This window comes from Sminthopsis crassicaudata, chromosome 3, assembly GCF_048593235.1.
Source record: "Sminthopsis crassicaudata isolate SCR6 chromosome 3, ASM4859323v1, whole genome shotgun sequence".
In the NCBI taxonomy this organism is placed as follows: Eukaryota; Metazoa; Chordata; class Mammalia; order Dasyuromorphia; family Dasyuridae; genus Sminthopsis; species Sminthopsis crassicaudata.
Window position 1 is genome coordinate 242,270,969 of NC_133619.1, and position 17,302 is coordinate 242,288,270.

General features: G+C 38.0%; 1 protein-coding gene across 1 annotated transcript in view; it reads right to left on the reverse strand.

The window, feature by feature from the left end:
- JADE3 (jade family PHD finger 3) overlaps positions 1–14,627 on the reverse strand; it is a 187,718-nt gene extending 173,091 nt beyond the window's left edge. The window contains exon 1 of the mRNA XM_074300279.1: positions 14,471–14,627. The gene's annotated coding sequence lies outside the window, so the exon portion shown is untranslated. The remainder of the gene's footprint in view (positions 1–14,470) is intronic.
- Between the last annotated feature and the right edge of the window lie 2,675 nt (positions 14,628–17,302).

Consider the following 17,302-nt stretch of genomic DNA (forward strand, 5'->3'; position numbering starts at 1 on the left):
ATGGAAAGCCAAAACTGAACATCTATTTAAAAACCAAACCAAACCAAAAAAAAGAGCAATCACCACTCTGTTAAAGTAATGAATTGCTATCAAAGATGAAATAAGTCCCAAAGATAATTCAACTCAACAAATAAGTATCTAGTACATGGAAGGCTTTTGCTAAGGAATCCAACAAGAATAGAGAGTGCACACATCACTATTTTTTAAAAAGACATCCCAGCAGGGAATATGTTCTTTCTTTGCTAGGGCTCATCCACTGTAAGGAACACTGTACAGCATCTTCTTACAAACAGTAAATGAAGAAAGGTCAGAAAAGAAGAAAGCTCTTCCTGAGCATACCAAGTGTTATGTAAGAAATAGATGACAGTCATGGGTCTTAGTTCAATAAACTTCACAATGCCACTCTAGAACAGAAGTATGCAGGTTATTTATACATCTTCTCAGATAAGTCCAGTATTGCAGGAAAATGGTTTAAAGTAGAAATCAAGGAAACAACCTGGCTGATGACTAAGTGGTTAGCTACCCTGAGGTTAGGATCTTTTTCTCTCCCAGGTGCTATCTGCTGTTTCACTGAGGGTTCTTTATTTAGAAGAAAATGAAAGTCAAGGCAGCAGGAAGTAAGGGAAAGTACAATTAATTCTGCTGATGTAGGTTAATGGATCTTGAAAGGAAAGTAGGTGCCTTTTATTGGCATACTAATTCAATCTATCCTGGAGTCTAGAGCCAACTGTTTATAGTATTCCTATCATCCTGGACAGTGAGAAATACCTGTAAGTGGTAGGGAGAGGGGAGGAAAACATCAAAAATGACCAAGTGCTATAACATTTCCTTTGATTTGCCTGGAAAACCAATTTAAACTCAGGATTATTAACAATCCTGCTGCCTTCCCCCTTAAGACCACTGTGGTAACACAAGCTCTAATTATATTTCTGAAATAAGCTACATTTGAAGATTCAAAATCAAAATGTATTTATCTACCAGTATAACAAATTATGATTTGACATTTTATCCATCCCAAGGACTGCAGCTAAAACTCCACATTAATTAATGCTGTAGCTGCCAGAGAAGATAGGCTGACAATTCTTAAACCAAGGGAAGAAGTCAGCAAGAAAAAAGAAAGTAAGGACAAAAAGGCCAAATAGTCTACCTTAAAAAAAAATACCTCAGGGACACAATCACAAAGCTGAAAGAGACCAAGTAGTTTAAACCCTTCATTTTACAGATAAGAGAATAGAAGCCAGAGAAGGCAAAATGACTAGCTGTTAGACTCTGGGCAAGTTGGTGGTCTCCATTTCTCTCCTCCACTTCCTAGGAATTCAGTAATATATGTTTCTATCTTAGGACAAGCATAAATGCTTATTTTTAAATTAGGAGAGGAAACTCAAACATTTGAATGACCTTGGCTTTTTTTTTTAAGTACAAATCAAGTCCCACTGCAACAAATGTTATTTTAAAACAAAAATCTGTAAATGACCAAATTATTTCTAAGACCTAATTGATGCCCTATTTATTTTAATCATAATTGATTAGGAAAATCCTTTGTAATAAAAGCAATCAGCCAAACCAAGTGTATTTGTTAACCACAAACTATGGGTTTAATAAGGTGCTAAACGTTCTGAGGAATATGATGAAGAGTAACATGAGGTCTCTTATCAAGGATATAACTAAAAGGATATAATATGATATACATCTCATTTTCATGCTTCCATCACAGAATTATTCACTGGTGCCAATGTGCTATGTAGAGCAAGTTAAATGTTATTTGTAGCCATAATGAAAAGAACACTGAATTTGGAATCTGAATTTCTTGTCTGACCTTCAGCAAGTTATTTTCCTAGGACTTAGTTTATTCATTTATTTTGACTAGGATATTTCTAATATCCTTTCAAACTCTAGTCTAGATTATGATACTAGCAGTTCATCATTGCAGCTGGCTCTCAGATGCTACATTATAAATCCTACTTGGGGAGGGAGAAGGATCAGGGCTACAAACACAGAACCTCAACCTTCTCCCCTCCACCACCACCAGGGCAAAGGGGATATGGATAGGGGAGGAATTCTTTTGAATTCTAGGGTATAAGAATTCATCTTATATACTTCAAGGTATCCTTTGCCTCTAAGAGAAACATAAAGAAGAAGTCTCCTAATAAAGCCATATAAAGCTATATTCACAAACTATCATCTTCCCAATTGCTATAATACATTGCAAACATGAGAATAATGCAACTTTTTTAAGCATTGAAAAATTTAAAGGATGCCCCTAGAAGCCCTTGTCCAACCTATAAATATAAAACCATAAAACAGGTTTCTCATTCTATGAAAGCGACTGAATGAGCAACTTCTATTTATGCCAGCTCAATACTAATAAGTATGTTCATGATTCTCAATATGTACAAGTCCTTCAGAGAAAAAGTAATGAGGTCATTGAAATTTAAATAAAAAAGAAAAACTTTCCTCCCCTTAAAGAAATGGGAGACACAAAAAGCAACTAATTATCTCTTTTTTTTTTCAGACCTAAAGAGAGTATTCTTTCCATATCATGTCATATACTCCATCCAAAGCTTTCCAAACCCATGGAAAAACAATAATATAATAAATTGTTGTCTCGTACTCAAGCTCTCTCATGTGGTGATGGACATATCTCTAAAATCAAATATTTTACCTCTGTTAAGACAGGAAGTGGTATGAAAAGCAACACTATCAATTTAACCTTTCTAGGCTGATTACTCATCTGAACTAAATGATTCCTAAAGTGCTTTAGAGTTCTAGCATTTTATTATACTGAGAAAAGCTCCTCTAATTTCTCTAATCTCTCTCTAATTTGATGGTTCCCCAGAGATTCTGTGATTCTTTTTGCAATAGTGGTAAAACTAGGGAACAGTTCTTTATTACAAGCCATTTCTTCATCTGATTTGTATAGCAAGCAAGAAACAGCATTGTCAGGTAACATTCAACTGAAGATTGCAAATAAATGCAGTGATTCCCCTTTAATTAACATCAAAGATATAGACAAGATAAGAGGCATAACACACAAGCTTAGAGTTCCCCCACTTTTTTTTTAATTATCATCTTAACTCACAGGTGGTCCTCAGAAAAATGCTAAATGTTTCTCAAAAAATTTATTCCAAATTTCTTAAGACAAAATCTGACAGCTTATGACAAGCAAAGACACATTTTCTACAAGAACGGGTTTCAATAAACTGCTAAAAAAAATCATGAATTTATCAGCTTCCCTTCTGCTGACTTATGTAGGCACCTGGAAGAAGCTGAGTTTTCTTTCACTTCCCAAATAAAATATCCTAAATACTATGTACATGGGAGGTAGGGAACCAAGCTACTTGTTCCTATACCATAGCTCCCACCCAAACCTTTGCAAAAGAGGATTTCTGAAATGCCATAAGCAAAACTACACTCAAGAGTGCAGAAATGAATTAAATTTTAAAAAAGAGCAAGAGAGAAAAGCAGGGCAAACAATAGATTGCTCTGTAATTATAGAGCTATAACCAGAAAATACATGGGTGTTAGACTTCTTGCTATAAAATTCCACACCTGGTTGCCACATTACACATTAAAGCCTCAGTACCAGATGCTAGGCAGTTCAGATAATTCCAAGTATAACATAATAAGGTACGGAATTTGTAAAACAACCTCAATTATTATGAAGAATTCTGGATTTTTTAGGGCTTCAACTGGAAAGGGAATACATACCTTAAAACAACTTTCATGGGTAATTTTGGCACTATAAATGTAACTACAAAGCAAATACAAATATACAAGTAAGAATGCCAATTCATCCTTAACCCCAGTTTGTGTAATTTTGTTCTTCTATAACATACTTTGCCTCTGGGTTGTTTGTTAGGATAAATGTAAAGGCTGTGTTAAACTGTTAACATCTGATGACTCACACCCTGAGAATTTATATAAAAACATATTTCTGTTTTATGCCCGTTAATTCTCTCTAAAGAGGCTTAAGAGGGGGAAGGGACCTCCCAAATGTCTGGAATGTAGAATCTCCATCATGGAGACAATAGATTATCTTTTGTATCAACACTGATTTCTACAATTGCTAGAAACACACTACTGATTATAACAGCTCCACCTATTACTATAAATAGTTTGCATATTTAAAAATTAGCATCTAAAATCATATTGTGCAATGATGCAAAACATTTCTTCCATGGCATATAAGATTAAGAAAGACTATGTACATAATTCTTTTCTTTTTTAATTGAAAACACCTATAATACATTATAGCCTTCTAAAGAAGGTTAGGTTTAATTTAGAAAGAATGCTGACAGACATCAAAGACAGGGTAACTATGAATATAAAATTGAAAATAATACAATCCAGCAAATTAGACATCTGTTTATAAGCTTAAAAATTAGGAAGGAAAGAAAATCCAGTTCAGCATTTTACAAACTGTACAAGACAAAATCCTATCTTTTTGCATAAGAATTCTGAATTTCCACATTAATGTTTTTCCTGCAATTTACTAAGTATGAAATTATACATCTATTTTAAATCCTTATTATGTACAAGTTTTTCAGGATTAAAATGAACTTCTCTATTTTGTTTCAAAATTTCCCCACCATCTTTCTTTATGTAGAAGCACAGAACACCCCCAGAACAGCATGTGAACATTTTATCAATATATCTGAAGCTCCAAAATGTTCTGTGGACAAATAAGCTTGGGAAACACTGCCCTAGTTTATTTTTCTGAGTAGAAATGGAAATGTTCCTAAGAGCTCAGCAAACAGTAATTTCTTTAAATGTTTATTATGGGTTTTTATACTTTTTTGTATATTACAAGCAGCATTTTAAAATTTGAGTATCCTAGTCTCTCATGTGTATCTTATCATGTAATGTCATGTACGATACATAAAGTCAATATATCATAGAATCACAGAAATTAGAATTGGAAAGAGCCTGGAAATTCAACTAGAACAGAGGTTTCAAAAATACAGCCACTGGGCATTAAGGAACCCACTTTAAGTGTAATTGGGAGATATTTAGCAAAGTAAATTAAAATGTAATAAAACAAAGATTACATTACATTTTAAAATTAAGTCATGCAAACTGCAGGGTTATATATAGTTTAGTGACTCCCATTTTCATTTGAGTTTGATACCATTATTCTAATCGAATTCCATCATTCTACAGATGAGAAAACTGAGGCTTAAAGCCACCTGGTTATTTAATAGCAGGCCTAGAATGAAAAACTAGATTTCCTGCTTGCTAGAATATGTAGGCAATCAACACAATGCAATACAAAAATAGTACAAGACAAAACAATCCTTGCCAACAGAGTTCACCATTTATCTGAACAAGTATGTAGTTGGTGAAGAAAACAGCAAACACTGTAAAACTATGTTAACTATGTAGTATAGGCAAAGAATAAGATACCTTGGTATATATTACCTTATTGTTGAGTGATATTAAGTAGTTAAGCATGGGAAGAACTAAGGCCCTAAAACTTAGATCTCTCAGATCCCCCAGTGGAAAGTCATATTGGAACTGGAAGAGACTTTAAAGATGACCTAGTCTAACCTTCTCAACTCACAGATGAGGAAATGAAGACTCAGAAAGGTGGACCCAGGAAAATGTGACCCAGACAAAAAGAGGCCAATGTATGATCTTAAATTACTGAGAAAAAGTTTGTTCTCTCAATTCCTAGGCCAGTGCTCTTCCCACTATAACCCCCATAGTGCTGTTTCCAGAAGGCTATATACACACTCAGTTACAGATCATTGGGCTTTCTCTATCAGAATGAAGTGAATACAATTATATTTGGGCATGGTGGGAACAGCTGGCACAGAAATCCAATGTTAGGTAACCTTCCATATTGAAATACAATTATTTATCAAGCCAGGATTCGTAATTTTAGATTAGAGGCAATTTGAAGCGCTTCTAGGAAACACTGATTATAAACAGCATTCAAACCATAGGGAATACAGTTTTGTTGTTTGTTTTGTTGTGTTTATTTTGTTTAGTTTTTTGAAGAAAGAAAATTAGGATTCCAACTCTTTATTAGAACATAATACTTATGAGGGCAAGGCCTATCTCAGTTCTATTTTTGTATCCCTATTGCATACCTAACACAATATCTAGAAGAGTAATATGTTCTAATAATTATTAATTGCTTATTGGTTCACTGATTCTACACAAATGATACTGTCTAAAGAGAACATTATATAAAAAGGCCTGGAGATTAGCTTCCCAGGGTCTAATTTTAAATATGCCCATAAAGAACTTTTTGGTAATGTTTGCTAAAAATGAGACATTAATAAGAACATTTTATCTTTTTAACCCAATATGGCATTAACATTCCCCATGAACTCTACAGTTAAAGAAAACCATCTGCAGATCTTCATGAGCAACAACACATGGCAAAGGTTAGTGGCCAGAGTTGCCAGTACCTAACTATTGCCTTAACCATTTTAAGATTACTGAGCTTTTTACTGGAAATATAGTAGGATTTCAAAGTCTTATTCTTGACCAAATAATGACAATAGTTTACATATGTTTAACTCTTTACTATTATAAAATACTTTCACATAAATTATCTTATTTGATCAACACTCCTCCATACTAATATCATCCCTATATTAAAAATGAAGAAATAGGCTGAGAGAGTTTAAGTGATGATGCACACAGGGTTACGTGTCTAAATAGTTGCAGCCTCAAATCCATATTTTAGGAATACAGATTTAGTTTTAGAATTAGAAAGAATCTTAGAGACTATCTAATCCAACTCTCTCAATAAAGAAACTGAGATCAAGGTGAAATAACTTTTCCAAACTCAAACAAGAAGAGAACATAGATTTGAAGCCAAGTCCTATGACCAGCACTCTTTGGAGTCTAAAACCAGTGCTTTTTCCACATCCCATTTTACTCCAATACATTCCAATAATGATGTTTCAGAATTTTTTTAACCATACAACTTTATAAATCTCTATAAAGGAGTGATGAGAAGCTACAGATTTTCTTTTAACTTTTCAAGTAAATATGTATTTTTAAATTGTAGTATTTGTTTTTTGTTATAGACAGTTTTAGTTTAATTATAGAAACTAGTAGAATTCTTTGCCAGCAAAAATAACTAAATCAATTCATATTATCCAGCTTCTAAACATATAACTAGAACACAAAGTCAAATCAGCTATTTCTTGCTAATGCATATATATATGTATATATATATATATACATATATATATATGTATATATATAACTCTCAAGGTCAAATAGCTTTTTTTAACCAATATATCATTTGATTCTGTTAATATCTAAAATATTCATAGTATTTAAGTTCATGAATATACAATATTTATAAATAGAATCTTTTAAATAGACTCTTACCAAAAGTTGCCTAAAGGCTTTGTTGCTGGTTTTCTACATATCCCTCAAAGAAATATAACTGTTATACATACTAATTAGAGAGGAGGAAACAAGTTATGCTCTATTCAACAAAATTCCAAAAAAGAAAAACCACCATTATATTGGCAACAACAAAGACCCTAAATAAATTAGAAGCTTTCTTCTCTTTCTCTAATGAACATTAAAGCCAGAACCAAATCCTTATTTAATAACTGAAGAAATTTCATCATTACTTACTCTAATCAAAGTCAATACTTGACACTTAAAATTTCTTGCCACGATAAACAACTTAGGTTACCAGTCCATACTTTATGCCAATCCCAGGATCTCAGTACTTGCCAAAGATAGGATAACAATCTGCCTTATCATGTAGCCTAAAATCAAAAGTCTAAATATAATTAAACTGCATTTTCAAAATGTCCTACAGGAATAGTTTTAACCATTATTACACAAGCTCATCATCATGTTAATGGAAAAGGCAGGAAATTTTGTCTCTGCCAGGGTAGATCACTGGAGGGGAAATGACCTATTAAGCTGTTCAAGTTTTATGAGGTACCTGTCTGGATTTTTTTTTTTTAAGAAAGGAGTAGATAAACAAGAGAACTGGAAATTCCCTGAAAGCTTCTAGAGGGAGGGAGAGCATAGAAAACGTTTGGTTCTAACATAATAACAAAGTGGAAGCTACTTGATACATTATATGCCAATTTACAGTAAAAGTATTTTACATGTACACCTATAAAAGAATACAAAAAGTTATATATACATATAACTAATCCCACTTAGAAATGATTATAGCAACAATCTGTTTATCTATCAGGTTGAAATGCTCAACCATAGGGAACTCTTTCCACTGTCCATAAACATAAAGACAATTTTCTTTTGGTTAGGTTTACAGAACCAGGGAATTTCCAGGGTACCACTATTTCTACTTCTTGGCCCCACCAGTTTACCCACAATTTTTGTGTCTCTAAATTAAAGTTCTTGGTTATACATAGTAACTGTGAATAACTCGGCTACTCTGAGCAATACAATGGCCCAAGGCAATCTCAAAAGACAAATGAAGTATACTATCCTCCTCTAGAGAAAGAATTGATACTGTCTCAATATAGACTGAAGCATGCTATTTTTCACTTTTTTTTCATTTTTATTCAAGTCTTCTTGTACAAAGTGATCAATATGGAAATGTTTTACATAACTATACAAATACAAAATATATGGGATTGCTTATCTCAGAGAGGGTTGAAAAAAGGAGAAAGAATTTTAAATTAAAAACTTTTTAATGTTCCATTCTTTTTTATTTTTTCTTTCACTAAAACTTTTTATTTTCAAAACATATCCATAGATGAATTTCAACATTTACCCTTGCAAAACCTTGTGTTCCAAGTTATTTTCCCTCCCTTCTCCAGATGGCAAGTAATCTAATATATATTAAACATGTGCAATTCTTCTACACATATTTCCACAATTATCATGCTGCACAAGAAAAGTCAGATCAAAAAAGAAAAAATGAGAAAGACAACAAAATGCAAGCAAACAACAACAAAAAAGTAAAAATACTACATTGTGATCCACACTCAGTCTCCTCAGTCCTCTCTCTGGATGCAGATGGCTCTCTCTTTTATCACAAGACCGTAGAACTGGCCTCAATCATCTCACTCTTGAAAAGAGCCACATCAATCAGAATTAATTATTGCATAATCTTTCTGCTGCTGTGTACAATTATCTTCTGGTTCTGCTCACTTCACTTAGTATCAGTTCATGTGCTTCAGGCCTTTCTGAAATCCTCCTGCTGATCATTTCTTATAGAAAAATAGTATTCCATAACATTCATACACCATAACAAATTCAGCCATTCTCCAACTGATGGGCATCCACTCAGGTTCCAGTTTCTTGCCACTTCAAAAAGGACTGCCACAAATATGTTTGCACATGTGGGTGCCTTTCCTTTCTTTAAGATCTCTTTAGAATACAAACCCAGTAGAGATACTGCTGGATAAAGGGTATGCACATTTTGATAGCCTTTTGGGCAAAAGTTTCAAATTGCTCTATAGAATGGTTGAATCAGTTCACAAACTCCACCAATAACATTAGTGTCCAGTTTTCCCACATTCCTCCAATATTCATCATTATCTTTTTCTGTCATCTTAGCCAATCTGGGAAGTGTGTGATGGTACCTCTGAGTCAAAATATATTTTTAATGTTAAAAAATTGTTTTAACATATAATTATGTGTACATATATATATGCATCCCTATACAAATAAATTAAGGAGTTCTTAATTGGGAGTCTGAACTTTTTTTTAATACTTTGATAGCTGTTTCCCATATAAATGCTTTCCTTTATAATTCAAAGTATTTTATTTAAAACATTAAAAATACCAAGAAGGGGTATCCCCCAGACTGTCAAATAGGTTAGGTTCATGAAACAAAAAAAAGTAAAGAACTCCTGATTAAAATGAGCCATGCTATGACTCCCTCTGTTTGGTTCTCTCTTCCTAGAATATATCCATCTACTTATATAGGGTGCCCAAAGCAGCCATGTCTCATTCTCATTCAGGCAACTCTCAGAAATGCCTCAATGGTTACATTTGTTTACCCCTTCCTCTTTTCAATTATCTTTTATCTTTCTCCCATTAGAATGTAAACTTTTTTGAGAGCAGGAACTGTCTTTCTTTTGACTTTTATTTATATCCCTAGTGTCAAATGCAGTCCTAGCACATAGTAAGAACTAAATAAATGCTAGCTGACATATGTCCTTAAATGAGGAGTTTGTACCCATTGATCTCCATAGCTTTTTCTAGTTCTAAAATGCTACAATTCTAGTAATGTTTCTGCATATTCTACCCTGCAGAGTGCTCCAGAAGCACCCAATTAGTTATTCTGCCACTACTCATTGTACACATATATCCAGCTCAAAATTTAAATACTTGATGTTGGTAATCCAACTTACTGCTAGTACAATATAACATTGAAACATATCGAAAACTACCTAACCTCATACATTTACTTTGTTCCTACCACAGTCTAACTTTACCCAAGACTTTTAGTGCTACTCTACTAGCCTCTGTGGAGATTTTATATCATATACTTCCTGATCACAGTCATTTACAATGTTACCTCAGAATAGGAATAAGAAATGAAAAATGGAAGGGAGCAAATGGGGGCCTGGAAAAGCTACATACCTCAACTCAACAAGTTTCTTGGATAAGGTATAAAAGAATCAATGATTCACACAATTAAGACAAGATTTTGATTTTTGTTTTTTCCCCATAACATACAAATGTATCCTTTCCAAAAACAGAATCCTATTTTTTCCATTCATCATTCTATTTAATCTTTTAAAACCTTCAGCTTTCTAGGAATATAGTTTTCATTTTAATTTTTTTTTTATTTTATGCACATTAGTGCTAACAGAAGGAGCTCCTACACTCTTTTGCTTGTGATTTTGTCTTCCTAGGTATCATTAAATGCATGACTTGCTCTAATGCTAATTAAACTATCCAAAAAGTTTGATAAAACACATTTAATATCTCCAAACTTCAGTAATGTTTAGACATTAATATCTCTTTTTACACTCCAAACTTGTTCTGGTTTCCACCCTGGTATTTTCCTTAGCCACTCCCATAGACATGTTTTCATGATTAAAAAAAAATATTGTTAGGCTTATGTGGTAAAAATTGGTCTTCTTATCAACACATTCATTGATGAAGTACATTCTTTGAGTAATAGAATTTAACAGCTTCCAAATCTGTGTTATTTGTTAAGTCTTAGGCTACAGTAAGAATTTCCTTGGTGCTGACAGAAAAATAAGAAATCACTTTTTCACTTCTGTGCTTGGTCCTAAGCACCATCTTATAATCTATTACTTAAGCTTGGCCATTTCTTTCATATATTATGGATTCAATGCAACAAAAAATAAGACCAATTTCTACCTCTATTCATTATCTCACCAACTATTTTTCTACTAATTTCCAAAATACAATATTGTCTTAATAGTTCAATTGTAGCCCATACCAAACACATAACTATTTAGCAAGAGATAAAAATCTAGATTTCCTGCTTCTTTGACCATATGATCAAGCATTGGTATTCTGGAAGCAAAAGAGATAAAAGTCAACACTCTTTCAGCACAGACACCTAAATTTAGCTTAGGCTATAACAAAGGTGATAGGAAAAGAGAAAGTGACATCTGATCACAAGATCTAAATACTCTTGTTTGTAGGGCTCCTACTACAACATTTATTATTCTTTATCTTAATTTACTCCTTTCATTAATCTATTTCAATCACACAATTAGGAGCTCCCTTTGACACCCTTCACCCCCCAAAAAATTCATAAACTAGTAGAACATGTTTAAGAAGGTTCTTAAGATAAAAAGGAATTATAGTCTCAAATCATAATTCTGTGCTCTGAACAAAATTATCTTTTAGAGGTTCTACAGTATATAGAGTATACTGCAAACAGAAAGCATCCTGCTTTTACAGCCAAAGAGCTCAGGGTTCAAGTATTACCTTCTGCCATTTATTAATTCTATGACTTTAGAAAAGTAATTGGATTTCTCAACTTCAGTCCTTCATCTGTAAAGTCATAGTAATAATATGTGCCTGACTGCTTTCACTCCAGTCATGATTAAAATACTCCTGATCAATCTTGAAGTTCTCCAAAAAAGTCATTAACTAATCACAATCATTGATGATGGGAAAAAAATGTACTTGTCCGTTTAGACTAAAACATACTTGTCCAAATTAGTTTTATTTAAATTATTTTTCATCCATTTGACAGACTGTAGGAAGTAGAGGGTTGATTTAAGGGCAGCTTTAAGCCGGGTTCCTTGACGAGATGACAATTTCTGTGTTCCTGGAAAGACAGATGGGTCTTCTCACCTCCAAGGCTTCTTTCTGTAATGTTTACCATTTCAGCATTACAGCCCTGCTGTGGAGTTAAATGGTTGAATAATCACATCTCTTTGGATTTCCTATAAAACCATATAACGTAGGATTTGGATACAGAGGTTCTGGCAAGTCAAGAAGTGTTTCATCCTCTATTGAAGAACTAAATGTATAAAAGTAAACTTTCACACAATTGGAGCAAAGGATTTCCTTACAATTCAATTAGGGGAGGGGGAAGGGAAGGAAGTATCCGAAATAACCCCAAAAGTTTCCTACAATCTTTGCTAGTATGCCACAGATCAGCTAAATATTTGACAGAACATGCAATTACTCTTCCTGAAAAAAAAGTCCTAACGTAATTATTTAACATGCATGGCTTTTTTTCCTTTCCTACTAGGATGTAAAGAAATGCTCTCTCCCTTTCCCCCACCAAAAGATATTAGGATTTCTTCTTTAAAGATTTTATATAGCTGTCTAATACACTTCATCATTTCCGTATAACTTTCCTAGATCTCTTACCTTTACTGTCAAATCAGAGTCCTCCTGACTTCTTAAAGCACTTTGTAATTCCTGCAATGTATTTATTTATATGTTTTACATCATCTTCATCTCTCTTATCTAACAGATTTTAAACTGAGGGCAGGAGCAGTATTTTATTCATCCGCCTATTTCTCATCACGCTCAGCCAAGTGCAATACTTAATAAACCTTCGATAAGTGTTTAACAACGAGTGCCAGCTACCACCCTCTCTTCCTACAATGCACGGAGACATGCTGAAGTTAATGAGCTGTCCTGTACCATTTTAAAGCACACTTCACCTACTGTCATCTGGCTTCAAAAGGAAGGGTTATTTTTAAATAGACCGTCCCACATTCCTGCAGGAAAGAAGCAAAAACCAAGTGCAGAAGAACCGAGCACGCACGTCGGGGGGAAAAGTTTCCAGTGCCCCGGAGGGTTGAAGAATGTCTTTGCAAACGGGGCTCTCCCAAGCGTGAGCACTCGTGGAAACAGCAGGCCGGCCACACTAATTCAAGAACAACAGTGGCTGACCGTAAGGAGGGAAAGTTAAAAGTCCTGCCGGTTACGGAGCTGCCTCTTGCTATTTCTTTGTTGGCACTAGGAGACCTCACAGCTGGTGCACTCAAGGGCACAAATTAACACTCTCCCACCGAGAGAGCTAACAGTGCAAGTGGCTCAAAACTCTGTGCTTTCCTTCCCCCCTTCCCCCCCCCCCCCGACCCCTCTAACCTCAGAATCCCTACTGCGCCCCCTCCCAATCCCTCTCTCTTCCTCCCCTTTTCTTCTACTTCGGCTTTTCTCAGCAGTCCCCCAAAGTCCGGAGCATCCCGCGGGCCGCGGGGCCCGACTCTACAAAGCGGTCCTCTTCTCCGGGGTCCGGCTGCTGCTCCCGCCGCTGTTTGGGCCGCAGCCCTCCAGCTTCCAGTCCGATAGCCCGCCTGCCCCAAGCCAACAGGGTGAGTGGCGTGAGGGAAAGGGGGTGGAGACAGAGCGAGGAGAGTGCCGAGCTGCAGGACAGCAGCGAGCCGGGAGGAGGAGGAGCAGGAGGAGGTGAGTGAGGGCCCAGATACTTAAGATGACACGGGAGAAAAGGGGGAGGGGGATGAAAGGGGTGAGGGGCGGCGGCGGCCAGCCCTGTTCTTCCTCTTCCCCCGCCTCCCCCTGCACAAGCCAAGCAGCCGCAGTGGCTCCGGCGCTAAATTCCAGCCTGGTGCAAGGACTGAAACACACATGAGAGCACGAGCACGCGCGCACACACATAGTGGGTCTCTATCTCGTGTGCCCCCCAAAGCCGGGGCGGAGGAGGCTCGCCTGGAGCCGGGGCTGAGCTGACACCGGGCGGGCGGCGGGGTCAGTGCGAGGCAGAGCGGCAGAGGGCGGGCCGGCCGGCCGACCCGCCGGGCACCGCCGCCAGTCTCGAGCCGCCGGAGGAGCCCAAACGTGCAAGGCGAGCGCGAGGCCAGAGCCGCTCCCGGCGCTGCACGGGCACCGTCTCCATTAGGCAGCGGCCGCAGGAGCACCAGTCACCCTCCAGCCCTCCTTCCCTCCCTCACCGATTCCTCTCCACCCTCAGGCCCCGGCCGAGGAGGAGGCCGACAAGGGCAGGAGGCGGCCGGTCCCCCAACCTCCTCCCTCCCCTGTCTTCTTACCTCCCTCTCCAGCCCGGCACCCCCCCCCTCCCGGGGCGCCTTACCTTCTGGCTTTATACGGGCGGGCTTCCTTCTGGCCGAGGGCTGTGCAGTAAGTCCGGTGCGGAATTAGGGCTTTCTCCCCGGTCTCATTCCTGCCCCACGCTCGCTTCCTTCGCTCCCCGCCTGCCCGGGCTTGCTGGCTTTCTTCTCTAGCCCCCACTCCCCTCCCTTCCCGCCACCCCTCCCCTTTTCCTCCACCTCCTCCCTTCTCCCGACCGCCCGCGTCTGCCTGCCTATTCGGCGGGTGCTGCTCCACTCCTCCTGCCAGCGGCAGGCAGCGGAGTCTCCTCCCCGGGCGCCCCCGCCCCCTTTTCTTTTCCCTCTCCCCCCTCACTCCCTCCCCGCAGCCGGTGGGCTCCAGCTCCCGCTCCTCCTCCTCCTCCTCCTCGAAGCAAGCAGGAGGAGGCGGCGGCGGCGGCGGCGGCAGACACACAAGAGCCCTATTGTATTATTGACACCGCTGGCTCCCACGCTCCGCCTCTTCCCTTTCCCTCCCTGCCAGCTACACTCTCCCTCATTGACTGGCTTCGGTCGCGGAGCTCCCCTCTCTTCCTGCCAGCCGCTCCGGAGGAGAGCTCAGGCTGAGGGAGACTCTTTTTCCGCCTACCCCTAATAGGTCCCGTACCTGCCGAGGCGGCCGCCCCGGAGCCACGGCCCCGCCCGGCCTCCGCCCGCCTCCCGTCCGCCTTCCACACACACAACACGCCGAGCGCTAAGTGAGCACCTCCTCCTCGGACGCCGCCACTCACACGCAAGGCATCCCGAACTTTTCCGCGCACCCCTCGGCGGTTCCGGACCGGGCCACAGGCGCCTCCTTCACCTCCTAGTTAGGACACTGGCACCTCTGTCCCCGCGCCTCCTCCACCCTCCCGAGAAGGGCTCCACTCTAGCAGACGCCCTGCTCTGGTCCCTGCCAGGTGGGTCATTTCTCGGGTCCTGCCCCCTCCCAGACACGGGCGCTATCTTCTTCTTTGTTTAAAAGGGGGGCGGGTTAAGGACGGGAGAACAGATGGAGCAGGAAAAAAAGGGGAGGGGGAACCACCTGTTTTGTTACCTAATCCGGAAAGCGGGGTTTTCGTTAATGAGGCTTCTGTCTCAGACACATCATCCCTTTTAATCACTGATGAGCGAGGGGTGGTCACTGCTTTAATTGGATGTAATAATAAATAGAGCCAAAGTGGCTCTTAACGGAATACATTTATTAGAACCTGAGTACCAATGACATATAACAGTGTTTAAGTGATGAAATGCCAGATTTGTCTTCTTAGAAATAAGTCCTTTAAGATCATAATTAACTCACATGGTACTTTTCACTAGTATAATTAAATATAATGGACCCTCTTGGTCGATTAAAAAGCAAAATGCAAGTTCTTCACACTAAATGGTTACAAGTATTATGTACAAATGGGAAAACGGTTAATCTAATGTACTCTGGTCACGATTTTTAAAAACTTTCTTCAGAAAAAGATATATTCAATGAAATAGAAAGCATAAATATGACCCCAGAAGAAAAGAAAGTCAGCACACATTATTTCATTTTGCTTGAAAATCAAGAAGTTGAATTGGGGATTGAAAACTTTTCTTCACCTTTTTATCAACTCACTGGGAGCCCAGAATATGAAGGCAAAGTAACTGGATTCAAATCTCAGCTTTGATTTCCCTATCTCCTGTGTGATCTTGTGCAGTCATTTAGCCCTCCTCACCTTAAAATGATGTGTTGTAAACAATGTAAAAAAAAAAAAGTTCCTTTTTGACTAACTCTAAATCAAATATTTAGTGTTTTCTGGATCAAGGAAAACTTCGAGATGATAATTGCATTTGAGGCAGACCTCTCAGGCAAGAAAATATGTCAGCAGACAGGGTTGTTGAAGCGAAATGATTCCATACATGGAGGACGACTGATACAAAAGCAAAGAGGTGTAAAAAGCTAGGGGGGAGAAATCATAGAATGGCTAACCTGTAATCTATAAGAGAGACTTTTGTAAGCCTCTGCTCCTTTAACAATTAATAGATGCTATCAGCAAATAAACCACTGTGGCCCTACATTTGAAAAAACATTTTAATTCAAAAACTTTGATGTGACATCAGACAAATCATCAACTACCACACATTCCCCCCCAAAACACTGAATATAACAAAACATGATAGAGGGATAGTGGCTGATAATACACAAACCAGTGTCATTTATTGTATTTGGCCAGAGGCTTTTAAATTTTAAAAGTGGTAGTCAATATGTTGTACTGGTTTTGTTTTCTTCACTCTGTGTCACTTTTACAGAGGTCTTTGCAGAAGTTTTGTGATATTGCAGTATTAGACTATAGTAAAAGAAGCAAATATAAGCAAAGGTGGGAATACTATACATGGAAATTGAAGAGGTAAATATAGGAATGATATAAGAAAAACTTCCTGGCAATTAGAACTATCCAAAAATGGAATGGATTATCCCAGAAGATAATGATTTCCTTTCATTACAGGTCTTTAAGCAAAGAGTGGAAGGCTGGGATTTTGAAAAGGTAATTCTTATTCAAATACACATTGCCCTGGATGACCTCTATGGTCTCTTCCAATTCAGGGATCTTAGCATTCTCTTAATTTATAGGTAACATATAGGTAAAATGTGTAGGTAACACAGTGAATCCAGGGTGGATTACTGATTAATGAAGTAAATCCCCAGTTTTTAAACTTCATGTCTTGTGTTTGTACAGTTTAGACTTTAGAGCTGGAAGAGAACTTAAAGGTTACCTACTAAAGCCTTCATTTTGTGAAAATGAAGGAAAAGGGGGCCCAGAGGAGTTTAAATACCTAGTAGCTATGTGATTCTTGGTAAGTCACTT